Genomic DNA, 21,933 nt, shown 5'->3' with positions numbered 1-21,933 from the left:
ATTCATAGTTGTATTAGACTTCATGTATGAAGCATAAATTCAAATATTCTGTTAAGAATTTCAATACTTTTACTTATTATTATCAATCATTATAGATGTGCTATATTTAATGGTTTTGGACAACATGATGCTTTAACTATTTTCTCAAAGTTTGCTACCAGTAGGTATTATTTCTATTTTACATACCTGGAAACAAAGGCTCAAAGAGATAAGTACCTTTCCTAAAACCATGCAGGAATTGGCAAAGCTGAGATTTAAACCTGGGAAAGGCTGTCTTTACTCATTAGCCTATACTGTTTCCACGGGCTCTAATGAAAATTTTAGTGTCTAATCTACATGACACGTAAGTATCAGCTTTCTGGTGCCTTAAGAACTTCCCACTTAGTGAATTAGTATGTGTATGTCTAGTATGTGGGTTTTAAACTCTATAACATTTTTAGTTATTAATAGGGATCTAGTCCTCTTTGCAATAAGATTGTGATCTACCCATTTAGTATTTTCCACAAGTCTGTTCACAAGATTTCTATACAGCTCAGATTTCCTTCTTTGAGCATGATTTCCAGCCTCAAGTCTGTCTGCTGTCCTCTCTGAGTAGCTTCTGTTGGTTATTGTTCTCTGCATTGATGGGTCCCTGTGTGTGAGAGAACATAAGAGGAAAAAAAGGACGGACTCTCAAAGGGAAACTAACGTCACCATTTATATAAGCTCATTAAAAAACATCTAAAGTGACCTCAAGGGACTTTTAGAGTCTTTTTGGAAAAGCATTGTTTACTAGTAGCCTTCTTTGTTCAAGGACTCAGTGACTAAGAGCATAGACTGCAGTCAGGCAGACCTGCCTCAAATTTGTCCTGCTGATTACATAATGAAACTCATAGTTTTAATGTATAAAATGTTTCTTAGCCCAACAGAGTGGATGTGTATTACAAATGAACATTTACACTCATGGGAAATATTGTTGGCATTTGAAGAGAAGTGAGTCTATTAAAAGCTAGCATAACAATATTAATGAACAGAATAATCACTAGACATTGACAATTAAGAGTAGTATTAGTCATGTTGTATTAAATGTGATCTAATAGGAACAATGCTAAGGAAAGGTATACACTTCTGCAGCATATATAAAAGATTCAAAATATTGAATATATCATGTATATAATTCAAATTGAATCACAACATTGTATGGAAGAAATTTTTTCTTCATTTTACAGATGAAGGAACTAGAACTTGATTGAAATAATATACTACTGTGATAGAACAAAAATTAAAATTTAAAGCCTTTGTTCTTTTCATCTTTTTATATTGAATAGGACTTTCTCACTTAACAAAATTCATAGTACGATAATTTAAATTACAAAAGATTATCCAAACTTGAATGGTTTGAGCCAAAATCTGTGCTACCATTCTAGCTCATCATGAGCCTCCCTAGTGCTAGCTGAAGTGAATAAAAAAACTTAGGAAGTAAAGTATCTACATTCTGTCAGTTTGCTTATATTTGTAAATAGTCATTACTTTTCCATTTTCAAATAACTTGCTGTTTTCAGTGTATTAGCAGTACTTATAAAGAGCTCAGCCATTACTTACAAATAAAATGTGACATTTTAGGTAAGCAGTTGAGAGAAATATCTACTAGTTGAAATATTAGTATTATTAGTTACTCAAAAATTTTTTTCCTGTGGTAACATATGCAGCTAAAATTTAAGTTCTTAAAAGTACTTCTGTTATAGCACTTGAAGTACCATTTTTGATCTGTTTTTCAGGTGAAAAATTTGTGTTGTGGACATTTTTAAATATGCAAAGTAGACAGTATAGTATAATGAATCCTCACATGTCCATTATCTAGCTTCAATAGTTACCAACTCTTGGCTAATCTTGTTTCATTCATCTCCCTTCTTGAGCTCATCTTCCTTCTTCTTCACCCTTGCCTTCTTTTCTCCTTCCTTCTTTTCTCCTTCCTTTGTATTTTTTCTCATTCATTTTATATCTTCTGGACCTCTTAAAGTCACATTGATAAGCCCTACTAAATAAAAGTGTTAAGTATTGCACATCAATCAATAGTTGGTATCATCATAAAAATAGAAGCAGTCAAACATTATATGTTTCTTGCTTTTACTATCATTATGTAGTTAAATAGGATTAAAAATTTATGTAGATATGTGGTGGTGTTTTCTATTGAACTGTGAGCTTTTAGAAGATAAGTACTTTATACTGTTACATCTAATGCAGAGCAGGTATGAGTTATGTGACTTAGGCCTCTAATATTTGCTTTATTAACTATACTAACATCTCATTTATTAGGTTTGCCTAGTAATATGCTTTTCAAATTCACAAACAAGTGAGTTTCCTAACTATATGTAACTTGAGTTAAAGTATAACTAATCCTTTGAATTTAGTATTTTTAAAATTTATCTTTAAGTTATTATGATAGTAATATTGTTACAAGCACCAAGCACTTTCCATCCTTCTTAAACAGAATATAGCTCATCATTCTGCATACTATTTATTTGGGTTGTAGTATAGTATATTCTTGGAGGCATTGTTATTTAGTGCAATATCTATTCTCAGGATAGATTAATGCTTCTGACCAGTGCTTCTAACCTGCTAGAAAATGATTTGATTATTGACTTCATTAGAACTTTTAAAAACTAGGATTAAACAAGATCTAAACCAAAATTTTGTGCTGACATTCTAGCTCATCATGAGCCTCCCTAGTGCTTGTTGAAGTGAATAAAAAAACTTAGGAAGTAAAATATCTACAGTCTGTCAGTTTGCTTATATATGGTAGCACAGATTTTGGCTCAAACTGTTCAAGTTTGGATAATCTTTTTGTAATTTAAATTATCATACTATAACTTAAATACTAGGAATAAAACTAGGAATCTTGTTTAATCCTAGTTTTTAAAAAAGGCATCTTCTCAGAGTAAAAAGTTTAGCACATAGACCACGTGGCATCTATTTAACTAGTTCTATACCTTTTTTAATTTACTTATCACATTATTGAGGTTGATGTGTAGCCTTTAGGCAAGTGAGATTGTATTATATGTGGATATGAACAGAAGAATGAAATGCTGAGCTCCAGTCTTTCCATACTTGATTGAAAGTATAGAGTTGGGATTCTGAGTCCAAATTCTTATTACTCCAGAATCCATTTCCATTGCTGCTCGACTCATGTGACAAAGAAGTCAGTACTGTTAATATTACAATTTATACAAATTATGTGGTATTAGTGATAGTCTATTAATTTTAAACACAAACTCTTTGTCCTTGTCTTATTTTTGGCATTTTTTCTATCATATGAATTCTTCAAACATCTAACAGATAGGTATATATATTTTATAACATTGTAAGTTATAGAGTAACAGGTCATTTAATATGTGCTTTTAGTCGGTTCACATTTAATATCTTGGTTACTATGTTTTTTTTTTTTTTTTTTTAAGGGGCCATGAACTGAATATACAAGTTCATTTACGTATAGGAAATGATTGAATGTGCCTTTTTTATTTACAGACTGTAAAATGATAGAAAAACAGTTTGAGGGACTTAGAATTAGACATGGATTCACTTCTAATTTGTCTTAGAACCTTAGTTTGTTCACAACTGCCCAGTATTACAAGCATTGAATCAGATACTGTCTTAACCTGACTATCACAATATTTGATTCTTTATGATCTCCTTTCTCATTATCTTTTCCATCTATATATGAACCCCCAGGCTGTCTGGAGCTTCCCTCTCCGCCCCCCAACACTTGACTCTGCTGCAGGTGCCCTTGGTGTTATGACTTTGAGGCCCCAATTACTTTGACTTCTTTGTGTCAGTTTGTTTATTTTTAAAAATGAGAATGATGTGGCTATTGGCTCTGCTTCTCTTCCAAGTTACATGTTGTGAAAATAAATTGAGGTCATGGATATGAGTGTTTTATTTTTAAAAAAAGTAAGGTAGCCCTAACCAGTTTGGCTCAGTGGATAGAGCATCTGCCTGCGGACTAAAGGATCCCAGGTTTGATTTTGGTCAAGGGCATGTATTTTGGTTGCAGGCACATCCTGCAGGGAGGGGTATGCAGGAGGCAGCTGATCGATGTTTCTCACTCATCGATGTTTCTAACTCTCTATCCCTCTCCCTTCCTCTCTGTAAAAAAATCAGTAAAATATATTTTAGGAAAAGTAAGGTAGAGGTATTAATATTGTGAACTGTCAAAAGGATTAAATGGAAATTAACAGTTACATGTAGAATATCTTTATAAGTATGAAAATTTTGAATGTGATTATAATTTAATACCCCTGTAACAGTAGTAAGACATGGCCATCTTATATATTGTTTCTGAAAAACTGGCAAGCAGAAAAGAAGTAGAAGCACAAGAAAAGAGGAAGAAGTGGTGGAGGAAAGAAAATAAAACAAAACCAATTAGATGTTCTTGAAAGCATTGGAATTTCTGGAAATTCAGATTTTTTCCCCCCTTGGGAATATTTAAAAGAATTATTAATCTATGGATTACTTAGAATGTAGTTTCTATTAAAAGGTGTTTATATTATTTTTAGTATTTTTACACCCTAAATTTTATATTCCTGCTGTGGAAAAGAAAATCTAGTTCTGTTTTTTCCCTTCTCTAGAATTTTAGCCATTCATCTGGAAGCCTTGGTGTGTGTGCTGTGAGGCTTAGGAAAACGGAAAGAGTGTTTCTTCTATCTCTGTCAGGTTGGTTGGTTTTCTTTTTAACTCTCTTGCTCTTCAACCCACCAAGTACATGTCATTGATTTATCTCTGTTTGGGCTGAGATTTTTTACATAGCCTTTTATTCTTGGTCCCCCAAAATGTATGCCTCGGCTTTTTATAAGTGCCAGGACATTATTGAGCCAATATGGTTACTGTATTTCTTTCTAGTAACTATGTTTTGAGAGTATTTTCCTATATCTTGAAAGAGAAATACTGGTTGGATGATAGTAAACTTACTATTTTTGTTTACATACTGTTGTTTTAGGTGTTATCTGCTTCTAGTGCAGTGGTGGTTATCTGTAATTAGATGATTTGGTCATCTTTTGTCTAATGCTGCAGCTGTTGACTGTCTTTGTGTCTTAGACTAGAGGAATGTGTTATATTTTGCTTGCACAATTTACTTATTCATTATTCAGTTCCTGGCTAAGTGACTGAGGGGGCTGTGTTCATGGCCTTTCACAATGATTAGTGACCTGTCCTTTAATCTTTAGAGCTAGCTCAACAGTTTTAATTCTCTGGCAGCCACTTTAACCTCTCATTTATTTCTTGGCTGAGTCATCTGGAAACTGCTTTTGTGTTCTCTTTATAGAATTGCAAATTATATTTTTTTGTATCTTTAAGAAGTGTTGCTTTTTTACTTTGTAAACAATTGGCTTACTTAATTTCACCTATAAATAATTTCTTTGATTTCCCAAAAAGGAATTGATCAGTTGGTCCAAAGAATAGCTGTAGGGGGCATTTACCATTGTTTTTTATTTTTTAAGATATTGAGTGTAGGATGCAGTCTTCACCATCTAATTTTTGTAAAATTTTGGACCTGTAATTTCTCTGTGCCTCTCAGACCTCACAGTTATAAAATGGCTTTAGTATTACCTATATTATCATTAAATGAGAGCATATAGGAAGTGCCTAGTATAGTATGGAGTATAAATATAGCAAGTCCTTGAATAACCTCATTTCATTAAGTATAACGTTGACAAGATGCCTTAGGAACTTACCAGTTAGCCTATGGTAAAAATTGGTTTTGTTTTATGTTGTTTCACTTAAAGTCATAGAACCTACCACAATATTAAGTGAGGATTACCTTACTGTATGTGCTTAGGTAACTTCTTATTACTGAGTTCTTCTCCTTCACTTTATTGCCATCACTGTTACAATTATGTGGAAAAGGCCAAAGGAAATTTGTACAAGTGAGCTCAATGGGAGTTTAGTATTGATAAGGTCCCTTGGTGTTCATGTAAATGGATCACCTTAAGAAATTGTGTGTAGTTTATATGTTCTTTCAGACACTCTCCCTCTTCATTAAAATGAGAAAATCCAGGCTTAGAGACAGGTAATCTCTGAGATTACACAGATTAATGGAAATAGATTATAGTAATTGGTTAGTAACAAGCTATTTCTGGGAGTATTGTTAGAGGTTTATGAAATATACAGTTCAACTTCAGACTTAATTGCTCTCAGAAGTAGGCAGTTATTTATCTCTGTAAAAATAACAACATAAAATATTAACCACTTTTAAAAAATTATTTTTTTCAGTATGTTTGTATTTTATGGATATGATGAAAAAATTCTTCCATGAGATCAGATGTTAAAGAACAGAAAGATATAGTGACTCATGATGCAGTGCCTTTACCTACACACAGACACACTTTATTGTCTGTCTTTCATTTTGGAGTATGACAGCTGTAGAGGTTGGATGACAGCACGTCCAGTGGCTTCTTGCTGTCAGTTTGGAGATGATAGAAACTACTGATGATTATGTAAAACAGAATGAAATCTTTTTATGCAAGAATACTAGAAAAAATGTTTCTATTCAGAAACTACTTTAGCCCCTTGAATCTTTATCACCAAGTTCACATGAGGTAAAAACGTCCCGAGTGAGTGAAATATTTGAAACAGTGAACAATATTTATATTCCGAATTTAACTCTTCAGAATAGAGAATAATCATTTCCAAGAATATAGGTTTCTGCTTAGGGGATTTGATTAATTCAGTAAAAACCATACATAACAGTTGCTCAGAACATTCTGATTATTCTTACCCCAAAAGGATTTATTTCCAGGTCATATAAATGTACTGTGAGATATATATATGACTGAACTTTTTGCCCAAGATGCATTTCTGAAATGAATAAAATAATTTATTATTATTTTTAAATCCTTAGCCAAGGATATGTTTATAGATTTTAGAAATAGAAGAATTTGGGGGAGGAGGGAAGGAAGAGAGAGAGAGAGAGAGAGAGAGAGAGAGAGAGAGAGAGAGAGAGAGAGAAACGTCGATGTGAGAGAGAAACATTGTTCAGATCAGTTGCCTCCCAGACACATCTGATCAGGGATCAAACCCACTACATAGGTATGTACCCTAATCAGGAATTGAACCTGAAAATTTTTTTGTGTGTATGGAGCGCTACTCCATCCAACTGAGCCACCTGGATGCGTCAGTAAATGTAATATTTTAAATGTCATATGGAAGCTTGTCATTTGTGAATCCATTTTTAAAGCAATATTTAACATCTAATATATTTTTTATGCTATTGAAGATTTTCTTATTCACATGTCGACAAGGCAGGTCATTTCTTTTTTTAGTTAGTATATGGGAGGTACAATTATATTCTGAGGAATGGTAAAGAAAAAGTTTTTATTATAATTTGAGAACATGGTTATTGTGGGGAATATGTTATAGAACCAATAAAAATGTAGTATTGATGAGCATTAATCAGAAACCAAATAATATTGATATAAATTTATAGTGTGCCTAATTGTCAAATTTATAATTTCTCCTTAGTAACTCAAAAGCAAATATAGAGAAAATTGAGTGTTAGTAGGTCAAAGTAAAGATAAGATTCCTATCCTCAAAAAGTTCATAATTTCATTTTTAAATTAGAATTATCTATTGTAAAACCCATTAGTTTCTAAGCTCTCTACAGACACAAGCAGTCTGTTTCCAATGTATCTTATTAGATATTTTTCAAATTGTCTTCGAGCTTTTAGCTCACTGCCTTAGAATATATATTGATTAAATTAAGTTGGCGGTATGGAGTCAAGTGCTTATGGGAAAGGCTGGACTTTTATTCTTCTTATAGTGAGTGGTTAATAGCACCGACACATCTCACCTAAAGAAGAATTATGTTCTTTTTCTCTTCAGAAACCATATAAGCAAGAAAAGATTTCAGAGTGAAATAATTAAAGTCTGAGAAACTCAAAACCAAAACCACCAACCTGAAATTCTGTATCCAGCATAATTATTCTTCAAAACTAAAGGAGAAATACTTTCTCAGATAAAACACCACAACTGGGAATTGGTGATTTGTACATTTGCCTTGAAAGAATGTTAAAAGAAATACGATTTGTAAATATTCCAGTCTGTGGCTTGTTCTTTTATTTCCTTAAAAGTGTCGTTTGGCACATTTTTATTGGCTCAAATATTTTGCTACCAAAGCTTGATATCAAAATATATTGCGCTTCAAATAATTCTGGAAATAGTATCTCTGAAATGATCATTTAATTTAAGCTTATTTTTAACCTGGACATGTATTGTTCTTCTATGTTCAAAGTAATCACAAGCATAAATATTGGACTTGTATTTTCATGCAAAAGGTATTGGACCTTCCCAAGTAGATATAGTTGTGTTAGGAGTAATGCCTGACCTTTCAATTTGAATTAATGACTCAGCACCCAGAAGATGTTTCTGATTATTGTTGCTTTGTTTTTGTAACATCCCGAGGAACAGATTACTTTTCCATCACACTAGGAATCAATATTATCTTTTAAGTTTCATCTCTTGGACTGTTCTTAGTTTGGCACAGGACACTGTATAAATTACATACATACACAACCCCGCAAATCACTCCCTGGCTTGAAAGTGGAATCTATGAATTGGCTTCTGTGTCCGTTTTTAGAGTTATTTCCATGGTGATGAATAGTCTGCTTAGTTTTATGGTTGGCATGATTCTTCCGGGTTAGATCACCTGTGTTTTTTTTACTACCCGTTGCCTACACATAGCAAATAGTTAGAATGCAAGTTGGTGATTTAGTAGAATTAGCTGTATCTAAGCTTTTAATCTTGATTATTTCCTTTCAATGCTAACTAGCATGAGCTTACTCATTTCATACAGCTTTAAAACTTCCCATTGCCATCAGAACTGGTGGGGAATTATTACCTGTACTGCAGTTGTGAGTTTTTCATCATTTGGTGAGCAATACAAGAGAGGGAGAAGACAATGAACAAAAGTACCTTAATAAGGGAAATTAGACTTATCCATTCTTGATTTTAATAAGCCAACATTTCAAGTACTTTGCCTCACTGCGTTTACATAAGCTGTGGCAGTGTGTAAGCTGTCTTAAAAGTTAAACCTCCAGGTATAGACAAACATTGAAAGAAACGTTAAGGTGCTTCAGTTAGGTTTAAGATATAACCAAAGAATGTGGAGGGATGACACAAGCAAGACAATGAATCTGGGGTAATAAAATGAGTTGTTGATTTGGAGATTATGTACTATATGCCAAGTGGTCAAACTGGGTAGAATGACAGTTTCTTACTTGGGGGTCAATGCTCACATTGCAAACCCAGCTGTATAAAGTCCTAGATGTTTAGAAATTAAATCAGGTATGAAAATAGAACCCCAGATGCTACAGACCTCTTGAGCAATTTAGAACAGTGGTTACTAGGGTATAACTCGATTTTAACCAAACAAAATAATCATATTTCATAAGTGGAATGATGATTTGAGAGAGCTAGTACATTTTGAACTATGAAAAAATACCACTTACTGAATTACAGTCTTTTTTATCTATTTAATAATTTAAAACTAAGGAGTCATATTAGTTTAAATTAGTTTGGTGTCTTTTCTAATTCACACCTAATAAACTAGATGGTTTTCCATTTAATTAGTCTAAATTAAAGAGATTTTTTTCTTTTTTACTTCTGCATTATTAATAAAATTGTAATAGTTATTTCTGCTTCTAGGATGATTGTGATTTCATTTATGCCTAATAAGTACACACTACATTGTAGGCACTCAGTATTCTTTATGTTATTCTTTCAGGAGTCAAAGGGAGCTCAAGGTAACACACATTATATTTAAAAAAGATAAAGCTACAGACTGACATTTTAAAACCTTATTGCCATGTCACTGTTTTGAGGAATGCTCACTGTATCACTCACTTCTCTAGGAAGAAAGCTTTGCGTGTATATGTATGGATGTGTGTGTATGTTATCCTGTATGTACGTATATCTGTTTACTCTTTGCTGTCACTCTGTAGCTGCCCAGGCTTTTGACAAACCTGGCACTACTCTCTTGACTGTTTTTCACAAACCAACCTGACATGTATCACTGTAGAACTTTTGTTCTAGTTCTTTTACTTGGACTTTGGCACATGCAGTATTTAAATTCTACTGAGCCAGTGCTGCCTTCTCCAGGTGATTTCTGTCTGTCTTTCCTTGTTTCTTTTCTTTATTTTTTAAAAGATTTCCTACCCTGACAATCATAGAGACTGGATTTTCTAACCCACAGATGATTACAAAATTCTCAATCCCCTTTCCAAATTCCATCAATCCGTGGTCCTTGATAATAATCATCCCTCCTGTTTCATGATGGTTTGTTTGTTTTTGTTTGTTTGTTGTGTGTGTGTGTGTCTTAACAGGTTGCTTTGTTTTATATTTTTGTTTATACATTGTTTTTTATTTTAAATCTTTATTGTTGAAAATATTAAGTTGTCCTCCTCCCTCACTCCCATTGCTCCTCCCTCCAGTTCCTGCCCCGTTCCAGGCCTTCACCACTTTGTCTGTGTAACTATAAGGTGTACCCAAAAAATGCATACACAGTATTTAGCTGATGGCTCAGTTTATGTTTCTTTCTTTACAGATTTAACCCATTGGAATTAATAATTATTCAAAGTGTGTATGCATTTTTGAGGACATTCTATATATCTGCAATCCAGATTAACTTTAGGGGCAATTTTTGTGTCTTTTTTATGAACCAATTAGCACACTCATGTATGCTAAATGAGACAAATTTCAACAAATGCTTAAGACACACAATACATTTATAATAAATACGTGTTTATTGACAGGGTTTATGATTTTTTAAAAAATCCTTACCCAAGGATACGTTTTTATTGATTTTAGAGAGAGAGGAAGGGGTGGTGGGAGATAAACTCCTCTGTGAAAGGGAAACATCAATCAGTTGCCTCCCTACGTGCTCCAACTGGGGAACAAACCCAGAACTTCTTGGTGTACTGGAGACACCCCAGCCAACAGAGACACTGGTTGGACCAAAGCTCATGGATTAAAAAAAATCATGTTTTTTATTCATTCATATATATTTTTTTTCTACATTCATCGCTCTGTTCTGTAATGACGAATCAGGGCTTGGCTTGACTGCTATAATGAGATTTCTACAAGTCTAATGTCCAAGGTCAGACTGTTGTTATGAATGAGGTGTCAAGTCTGATGTCCAGTCTGATATCCAAGGTCGGTACTGAGTGGTGGGTGAGTCAACACCACATGACTAAGAGTCATTGGTGTAACCTATTGTCTAATTTTTGATAGGGAAACAAAAGTATGAGAATGAAGAAGCACAGCAGGTGGAGGTGTTGTGTAAACTATACAGTGTGTGCATGCACATATACTTTCTGGGAGTGACTTCAGGCAATCCACATTTAGTGCTATGAGATAAAGTATGCTGCTGTTGTAATGACTGATAGTCCCCATAAATGAGTATAAATAGGTTTACAGATCTAGGAGGTAAGTATAAAATATGCTGGCTTATCCTGATTTATGGGCATGGATTTATGGGCTGGTGGCATCCTAATGGGGCTTTATATGCATTGGCTCATTACAGTCACCCTTGGTTTCTTAAAAATGTGTGGTCATGTCTGATTCTGTGCATCTGATGGTCTACTCAAAGCCTTGATAATGTAACTAATGTTTATAATTGTGTTATATTAAAAGAACAGATTCTTATTGAACTTATTAAAATAGCTCTATTGCCATGAAAATAAGAATACTCACTAAGAGTTTATGGATTTTGGAGGGATCAGCCAGAGAAAAAAGATGAATGCTTCACTTCTGTTTATAAAGGTACTAGAGAGGCCCAATGCACGAAAAATCATGCAAGAGTAGACTTTCTTTTCTCCTGCTGTTGGCACCGCTTCCGTCCTGCACCCGGGACCCGATCTGGCTTCCCTTGGCTGCCCACAGGCACCCAGGACTTAGGCTGTTTTCCCTCTGGCCCCGGCTTCATCAGGAAGGACATCCCGAAAGACATCTGGAAGATGTCCGGTCTAATTAGCATATTACCTTTTTATAATTATAGATAATTTATCAAATTGCCATAAGTTATAGGTGGTTTAAGAGAAAAGAGAAAGATTTTCTTAAATTTGGAAAACAAAACATTAAAGAACCAGTAATGCTTCAAGCAAGTCATAAAAATTATAATTATCCACATCAGTTCTATGTAATTAATTCTTTTGCTGCTCAATTTTTGGTTAGTAGTTTCATGAGTTCATCCATTTCTTTATTCTGGAATGCTTTCCAGTGGCATGATATCAAAAGCTATAGAGGTGATGCCATCATGGAGCTTTCTCACAGTAGCTGATTGTCAGTACCTTCAAGGAAGAATCAATAAAACAATAACTGTGATGGCAAATGACTTAAAAGTCATGGTTAAAGTTCTGGTGAGAGTTCACTTGATAAGGTGGTTTAGTTATTTCTGTTGTATACAGCAATTTAAGATAATAATTGGACAACAAGGATATTGACAGATATCTATGAACTTCATATAATTCCTAGAATACCTACATTAATATGATATAGCCATATACATATAGTCTATAAGGGTTATCATCACTATTTATTTGAAAGTGCTTCTCATGTAATTTAACATAACAAATACACCTAATTATTTTAACATCTTTCATTTATAAGGTGAAAGAGATTTTCCAGGGTCCCTCTGGGAAAACTCAAAATTAGTTTGACGTAAAACAGATTTTATTTGGAATTTGATGTTAGAAAAATTTCCAAAAATATAAAAAGGTTTGGACACTTGACTAAATAGAATCACACATCATTATAAATAATGCTAATTACTTAAGTGAAAACGTTTTCAAAGCAGATATGGAAGGCTATATAGTTGTGAACAGAACTTAGCTCCTTTAATATTGACAAGACTCACTTTCCTTAAGTTATCAAAGGCCTAAAAATACTACGTGAAACACAGAAACTTATTCTAAAATACAGCATCTTGGTTTCTGAGACCGATTTCTTAAGTGGCACAGAAAACTCAGAGGAGTAGTGATTTTTTTTTTTAACATTACTTAACATTAATAAGGTGCTGTGCTATGCTCTTTACATGCCTTATTTTATTCAGTCTCTGTGAGGAAGATATTATTATTTTCATTTCACAGATAAGCAAAACAGACTTAGTGAAGTAAGTTGGCCAAAGTCATAGATCTGTCAGTAATAGCTCTAGTATTTGAACCTGTCTTGCATTGTACCTGAGTTCTTTACAACCATGTTTTATGGCCTATATGAATGATTTGTTTAAGGTCATGTAATTCTAAATTATAGAGCCAAGGGAAAAAGAAATTAAGGTTTTAGGTTTCAAATCCATGGCTCTTTTGACCACTCTTGCCAACATAGGGTTATTAAATCAATTTTCCAAGGCTCCATGTCAGGAATACTAAAAAGTCAGGTACTGTTGTTAGAATTATCAGTAAAAGGTCTTGAAACTGCAAACGGAAAGATTAAGAATTGGTTTGAGAATTAACATTATTGACTGAAAATACACTTGAAAGATGTTATTTAATATTTTGCCTAAGCCAGGGCAAACCTTCATTATATTAACACTTCTCAGTCAAAGGCCATATCTAAATTCTGCTGCCTGGACAGGAACTAGTTCAGAGATATTTAAAGGTGGTAAGTCACTTTTAAAACTGATACATCCTCTGGCAGTTTAATATCAGTGCATCTCTGTGGTGTTCAGTTCAGATCATGTCAAAGTGTTGCCAAAATGGCTTCAGTTATGTGTCCGTAGTTCTCAGTTTCATTGACATAGCTTGTCTAGTTTAGCCATCTCACCATACATATTTATTGGTAACATGCAAGCTTCAAGGATCATTTGATGTGCAAACTTAATTGCAAGTTTTATTTTTAAATGGTGACATAACTGTATCATTCTAACAAATATTGACACAGCTTTTTTCTAGACTGCTACTTTGAAAACAGGTCTTTCATTCTGATTTAATTATACAGAGCTGCTTGCTCTATATTAGCTTGTTAAGGTAATATATACTATCAATAGTAATGAGTCTTCCAGTAGATTCAGGCTTTGAAATTAAACTTGGGTATTTCTCCTGATTTTTTTTCTTTTTATAAGATATAGTACCTTTTCAACATTCACAATTCATTTTCTCTATTTGCTGATTTGTTCCCCTCCCTTTCTTCCTTCCTAGTGCTACAGCACATGATTATATTTAGAGAGGTTAAGTCTCATTATCTGTCTAATGTGGTATTTCCCGACTATATTACAGTACCAAAGCTCTGGGAAGCTTTGGTACTCTTACATGAAATGCTGTTTTCTTTCCAAATGGCACTTAAAAGCCTAGAAGTACCCATGATTTTAATAAGTGAAAATAGTCCAGGTTGTTGTTTTTTTGTTTGTTTGTTTTTGAGCTTAACCTCTCTGTGGCTAACACAGCTTTTAGGGATAATGTTATGGTTAAAAAAATGCTGTTTTAAAAGGAACATCTTATCAGTTCTTTTGATATGCATTCAGCAAACCAATTATGCCTAGTGCTAGCACTATCTTGAGTTAAGTGAAAGGTGAAATGTTAATGATGGGAAATGTTGGTAGTATATGCCAAAAGCTTCCATTTTCAATGTCTCTCAGAAATTCTTTGTATCTATTGTGTTTCAGCCGAGTCTGTATTTAAATGGGAAAATTTCAGCAGAAATTGGAGGTTCTGTCAAAGCGTTGTTTGATAATTTGTGAGGTGAATTTACAGATGTCCTCCTAGCAACTAGTAATTTCTCCTCATTTATCATTAGGTTGTCTATGTGGTAATTTGATTTTTTCTGGAAATTTATCATTGTATGTTGAAAAGAGTAAAACTGACATTTACTATGTTTTAGCCAAAATCTAATTAAGTAGTTTTTCTCTTTTTAAATTTGAGTTTGGAAAATCTTCTAGAATATTAGATCTGAATGAGATCTTATAAATTTGTCTCATTGATCTCATTTTACAGGTGAGGCAGTGGGGGCTGAGGGAGGTTAGGTTACTTGCTCAAGGTTACAGAGCTATTAAGTGGCAGACTTGGTGCGAGAAAACAAGCCTTCGGTTTCCTAGTCCTGAGGTCTTTACACTTTACATGTCCTTGGTTATTAGGACATGAATAGAAATGAGAAATCACTCTTTTCTCTTTCTTCTACCATTTCCTTCAAAATTTTGTTGGGTTTTTGATTGACATTGTCAAATAAGATTGTGATATATTGTAACTATACATTGATTCCTATGTTGAAAATGACATTTAAAATCTGTAATCAAATGTATTTGTGTGATATTTCTGTTAGTATATACCTACATGTTATCAGTTTAAGGCAAAATTACATTACCATTTTGTTCGCTTATGCACCCTGCTACATCACTTTGCAGTTCATCTTTGTGAACTTAGTGTTTCCCTAACCTACAAAAGACTCAAGCCCATTGTGGACATGAAGATTTAATTATGACCTCACTCTCCCACTCTGTGGGAAGAATGAATAATGTTGGCCCTGATGTTTTTATTTATTCACCCCAAGCAGTGCCCATTTGTATATATAATTTTTTTTGTTTTCTGTCTTTAATCCAGTTTCTATGTCTAAACAATAGCTCAAACCCAGAGTGACTCACTTAATCTTTTTTATATTAACCAATTAGTTCTTCCTCTCATGCACATACTATGCATGTTTGCCCTTTTATGTGCCTATAATATATTAGTATTTAAACATAATTCTCCCAAAATAGGAATTAATATTGCTTCTCCTATTCCTTCTCCAAATAAGTTGTTAAAACTTTTGGTTGCTCATTCTACCCAAACAAATTTAGCTAGCTTAGCTTATATGTAATTGAGATTTGGCCATATGTAGTTCAGAGTTTCTTCTAGAAACCTCTTTTGTATTTTGTCTTATTAGTAGCCCATTAATTTCTTATTCCTATTTTTTTAAAAAAAGGTTTTAAAGTTAGAAAGATAAGAAGTCTTGGTTTAGAGAAGAGAAAGCAGATAGTGAATCTTAGGAGAGGAAGGAACGATACACAAATGAGGAACTGAGTTTGAAGTGCACAGGAACTGAGAACAAAGTTCTGCTATATTTCCAAGATGAATGGATTGTGACATTGTTGATCCATTATTATTGGCTGTCCTAACGATTTAGGTGAATGACTTCATGTTATTTTGGATCCAGTGATCTTAGTTGATAGGTTTAGCTATAGCTTGTCCTGTCTGCCAGCATCTTTGTGGTTACAAAGTGTGGAATGTAGGGCAAAGTTCCTCATAGAGATGTGTGTGCGTGCATGTGTGCTGTTTCCAACTTCCTTCAGTAATTAATGGAAAAATGCGTGGTAATCAAATCTATAATGTTCCAAACATATAACATTTATGGCTACTTCTGTTAATTGCCCTGTCTTAGAAGGGGGAGGGAATAAATACCTAAGAGCTTTGCTTAGATTGTCCCATATCACTGGTGTCCTAATGATTGATTAGGTGCATATGAATGATTAAGGTGTTATTCATTGAAGCTTTTTGTGAGTATTCTGCATAACGATTAGTCATATATCAGCATGTACCAGATTAGCCTTTTATGAAACTACTAGAGCCCTGGGTAGCGTCCCTAGACTTGGCTGTATATTGGGGCCGATTGGGGCATTCCAGCTGCAGGCCAGGCCTCCCTTCCCCTGCTGCCAGCCAGGGCCTTCCTTTGTTCCACACCACTCCCTCCCTGGTGGTCAGCACATGTCATAGCGAGTGATCACACTCCGGTCTCCCAGTCAAACTCCCATGGGGACAGTTTGCATATTAGGCTTTTATATATATAGACTAGAGGCCTGGTGCATGGGATTTGTGCACTGGTGGGGAGGCATGGCCTGCAGGGATCACCCAGTTGTGGAAGCACCACTTATCCCGGTCAGCCGAGTGTGGGTCTGCCCTCTGAGCAGCTGCTCCTGCTGTGCGAGCACAACTCATTCAGGTCATCCGAACGGTGCTCTCACTGTGGGAGTGCACTGACCACCAGGGGAAGCTCCTGTGTTGAGCGTCTGCCCCCGGGTGGTCAGTGCGCATCATAGCAACTGGTCGACCGGTCGTTCTGCTTGTTCCGCCATTCGGTCACTGGGCTTTTATTATATAGGATAATTAACATCTTTACCATTGATTCAGAGCCAAAAAGTGTATCAGAATTCTGTTACTTTAACAGTAAGGTATTTAATATACTTGTTAACTTATTAGGAAAATGATGTCTTAGAAGAATAAATGGGCCTATTTCTAAACAGTGACATTTCTGACATTTAGCAGTGTTGGGCCCTAAGAAGATATCGATACTATCTTCAAAATGACAGGGGTTGGAGTTGGGATACACTTTAATATTCTTTCAGTTCAATGATACATTGAAATGTTGGGTTGGAATTTTGTGATTATATTTTTCACTTTGAAAAAGGCATTCCCTTCTGCTACTTATCTTCTCATAAAGGAAATTATATTAGTACTTTATATTGTTCTCTCCATTATTATTTTTCTCTTCTCACTCCCTTGATAATGCTGCCCCACATCCTGCCTTTTTTTCCCCTTCCTGATGTTCTTCTGTTGCAGGCAGTCTGGGTTCCCCAGGATACAGACTCTGAGGTGGAAATCAGTGCGCAGGAAGTATATTGGAAGCTTCTCTGAGGATCAGCCCCTGTGGAAAGAAGGGAAGGAAGAAACCAGAATGGGCAGAGAGGAAGTTAGGCTGCCATACAGTCTCAGTGGGGATCTGTCCTCTTGGGGAGCTCTGAAGCGGGACTGTCTTTTCACCATTGTCTCTAGCTGAGGAGAGGACCCAAGTCTTTACATTCCCCATGTCAGCCTGTTATTGGAGAAATTGGGGTGTCCCCTTCCAAGTGCTGGGGTTGGGGTCCCTACGATATCTCAAGAGAAATAATTTTCTGATGCTAGCATGGGAGGATGAGTGATTTTTATTTGCATGGAATGGCATCCCTGGGTTTCCAAAGTCCCATCCAGTTATAGAAGTGTAGCTGGGGTTTCAGTAAAGCTGAAACCAAAGCCAGTGCCCAGAGTTTCTTTTCCATGTTGCAGCCGGGTCAGTTCAGCACCAGGCCAGTTACAGTCCATTAGTCCATTGTGTGTGAGGGTCCCTATGGCCATGGGCCATGTGGGTGAATGCAGGGAAGCTCGCCTCAAGCAGCCAGAGTCCCAAGGGTCCCAAGAGCACAAGAGCACAGGAGAGTGAGTTTCTTCAAGGAATTCAGTATCCCAAATTCTGCCCCCTTGCAGTGGCATGCCAATTCTGGCCAATGACCTGTTCCCAGGTGTGAGTGACAGCAAGCACCTTCCCAACATCACCCCAACTTTCCTGGGCATGTGTCTATTCTCCCTGTCCAGTCCCTTTACCCAGCGATTTGCAGGGAATAGACTGTGGCTTCCTGGAGAGTGTAAAGCTTTAGTTTCCTGGTGAAACTGCCCAAATAGCATGACTATAATATCTGGCCTTTTCTTTGTTCCTTTCTTGTTATTAATAACTGGATTAATAGTATTTGATAGTATTACTGATGTTTTCTATTTCCCCTCCTTTACTCCCCTTCTCCCAGTCCCTACCTTCCCCACTCCCCAGGTCTTTACCACCGTATTGCCCATGTCCATGGGCTGTGTATATAAGTATGTAAGTTCTTTGGTTTATCTCTTTTTGTCCAGTTTTCTATTCTTTATAGGCTTTTTTCCTTCCTCCATCTCTTTAATAATTGTGCTTTTATTTTTGCATCTTCATATTAAAGAATAGTTGAGGGCTAAATTTTGTTTGGTATATCTGTTAATGCTCAATCACAGTAAATAATTTTCTCACATATTTTGTAATTCCTAAATTATAACTCGTCTTCAAGGGGATTGTTTTTTTGTTTTTGTTTTGTTTGGTTTACTTTTCTAGCTTGTAGAAATACATGGCATTTATAAAGCTAGGCCTTGTTTATGGAGTGTTATTTATAATGGTTTCCTGTTTTGTTTATTCCAAATAGTCCAAGGATATCACTAGCCCAGGACCCAATTTATTTAATTTCTTAGCTTGGAGATTCTCGTACAAATAAGATCCAAACTTCAAAACTGTTGTGTCACAGGTGTAGGCTTGTAATTTCTGGATGTAGCATTTCCCTTGCCCTCTCATCCAGACCTCTCAGGGACAAGCTCCCTTGAAGTCTTCCTAAGACAAGGGTGGGCTTGTTCTGCTCCACTCGCCACTTTTAACTGCGATTACAGTCCTTGAAGATGGCTCTGGTTCTATGGAAGGACCTCGATACCAACTTTATACCTGCCCCAAGCCCTCTTCTGCCTCTGCTTAGCATCAGGCTGCTACCTACAGTTGTTCAAGTTTTTCTTTCGAAAAGCAGGGCCGGAAATCTAGCTTGTCAGAGAGCACTTCAATCTGATCTCTTCTTCCTGAGACTTCGCATTACCAATTTCAAGTAGCAGTAAGCCCTAAGGAGACCCCGGTGATCATTCCTGGCAGCCACAGTTGACAGTATTTGCTTTTGTGCTTACCACTTTGTCCATGTCCCATAATTTTCTTTATAGCAAGTATACTGTGTATTTTATTTTTAAAATTTGTTATACTCCTTTTCATCTTTTCTGCTGATAGTGGAAAGTCTTCATTAGACTAGTTGCTAATCTGAAATTCCTACAATTTACTGATTAACCTCTAGTCCTCAGATTCCACCTCTTCAAAATGGGAGTAATAATAGTGTCTATCTGTAATAGTGTTAGTTTAGAGCACATAATAAGTTCTCAATCAGTGTTAACCATCATTACTTGCATCATTTAAAGCTTTAATCTGCCACTTTAGGGAAGAGTTAGAAATGCACTAGCGGCTGTGTTTACTTACTTAACAAGAAGAGGAAGTCTTAGTGAACTCCCTGGAGAAACCAAAGGAGAAACTTTGTTCAGTATGGTATGTTGCTGAAACTGAAGCATCCAGCTCCACCCTCTCTGTTGATAAGCCAAAGGTCATTTGGCACCAAGAGTGAAGTGAGAGAAATGCCCTCTCAGTATGCCCGGAGGACTACTTAGCGGAGTTTTGCCTGGGCTGCGTGGGTAGGTAAGTTGGAGTTTGTGAAATATTTTCTTTGCTAAGGAGGGCTCTCAAAGGCATAATTATTATTGAGGATATTTGTAGACCTTTTAGTCTCTGTAAGCTCTTTAATAATCTTTTAAATTCCCATTTGGAATTCCAAGTGGATTCTGAATTTGGTGAAATTGGGTCCTGTCTCCTGGCTGCTTGCTTATGGAGATGGAGATTTAAAGGGTTTTCTCCCCTTAGGTCAGGGTGTTTAAGAGAATAAGTTACCCCAAAAAATAGCTAAGAAGATATCTGTTGACTGTTAACAGTTGGGAAAGTACAGACATAGCAGGCTTTTACACAGTTATTTTTAAATTAATATGATATGCAAAAGACTATGATTATCCTATAAATATTAACTGCTTTGGATTGTTTACACAATGTTAGTTGTACTATGAAAATTTGCTTATTAACCGAGTTCAGCTTCTTAGGTTGTTATTGGCTTTGATTCCACAGACTTAACACTGCCAAATTTCTGTGTAAACATTTTCTTGGGCCTGAAATGTAGTGAATATGTGTATTTAGAGTTTTTTTTTTTAAACCCTGTATATTAATGGAACTTGTAAACGTTTTAAAAAGTCAATTAATGGGAGTTTTAAAAGAACAACTCTTTAAAAAATCCAATTTTGTACTTTTTATGTTTTAAACATAAAATTTGACCTCAGTGGCAAATATATGTAATTCTTAATATATTTTTGTAGTTCTTATCAATTTGTTAATATAATTTAAGTCAGAGCCTTTTGGTTATTGTTCTGTTTTTAGGAATTGGGTGCAAGGCTAAATTTTAGCATTTATAAACAAATATATCACAATATGCTAGATAGAGAACAAAAGTAAATAACTGGTTACATCCATGTTTTGGCACTGGGAAATGTAATACATTCTTGAGTTCAAGTGCTGAGGTTATGGCTGTATTGATCCTTTTTGAAATACATTCTTGAAAATGTTGATTTTCCTTTAAAGGGTCTGTTTTTAAGTAAGACTTTCTACATCATAGGAGAATTATCAATGCACATAAATTTTCACCACCTGTACTAGCATCAAATGCAGCCTTGGTAGAATCAATAGGTGAGGTGACTTAGGATATTTATGGCCTGATTTAGTTTTACCCTTGTGACAAAGCTTTGGCCAGCTTTACAGGCCAAATTTTATGGCAGATGTTAGTGGAATATAAATTTCATATGTGCCCTGGGAATGGTATGTAAATATTTTGTTCTCTGCCCACCCTATTCTCCCCTAAAGGAGGCTATTGTACCGGGAGTGCTTTATTTATTTTTTATTTTATTTATTTATTTATTTTTAAAAATATATTTTATTGATTTTATACAGAGAGGAAGGGAGAGAGATAGAGAGTTAGAAACATCGATGAGAGAGTCATCGATCAGCTGCCTCTTGCACACCCCCTACTGGGGATATGCCCGCAATCAAGGTACATGCCCTTGACCGGAATCGAACCCGGGACCCTTCAGTCCCCAAGCTGACGCTCTATCCATTGAGCCAAACCGGTCCTGGCCTGGGAGTGCTTTAAAAGTTTGTTTCTCAACAGCTACCCTTGGAAACAGTTCTTCAGTTTAAGTAAATTGCACATAAGAGGAAATGACTGTGGAGAGGATAAGACATTTAGACTCATTTTTATGTAAATAATTCTGAAATAAATTATGCTGCGAAGTCTCCTTTTTAGTTTATTTTTCAACGTAATTGTGTCATTACTTCATCAAGGTAGGTATGAGATTTCCTTAGGGGAATTTGCTTGGGGTTTTAGGGGAACATAAGTCAGCTCCTTGTACTTTAGTCTTGTAAGTAATAATTTGAATTGCATAAAAATTTCATGTAGGTGATATGATAAAGTAGGTGATCATATACTCGTGATTATTTACC

General features: G+C 35.3%; 1 protein-coding gene across 5 annotated transcripts in view; it reads left to right on the top strand.

Moving 5' to 3' along the window:
• The window catches only part of EPS8 (epidermal growth factor receptor pathway substrate 8), a 155,921-nt gene that overhangs the window by 39,064 nt on the left and 94,924 nt on the right, over nucleotides 1-21,933 (top strand). The window contains exon 1 of one of the 5 annotated variants that reach the window (XM_036454562.2): nucleotides 19,896-20,030. The exons of 3 other annotated variants lie outside the window; for them this stretch is intronic. The gene's annotated coding sequence lies outside the window, so the exon portion shown is untranslated. Of the gene's footprint in view, nucleotides 1-19,895; nucleotides 20,035-21,933 lie in introns of those variants that run through there. One more of the 5 variants, XM_036454559.2, reaches the window with a different exon arrangement.

The sequence above is a fragment of the Pipistrellus kuhlii genome, unplaced genomic scaffold, assembly GCF_014108245.1.
Source record: "Pipistrellus kuhlii isolate mPipKuh1 unplaced genomic scaffold, mPipKuh1.p scaffold_m20_p_3, whole genome shotgun sequence".
NCBI lineage: Eukaryota > Metazoa > Chordata > Mammalia > Chiroptera > Vespertilionidae > Pipistrellus > Pipistrellus kuhlii.
This window is presented reverse-complemented; position numbering and strand designations above follow the sequence as displayed.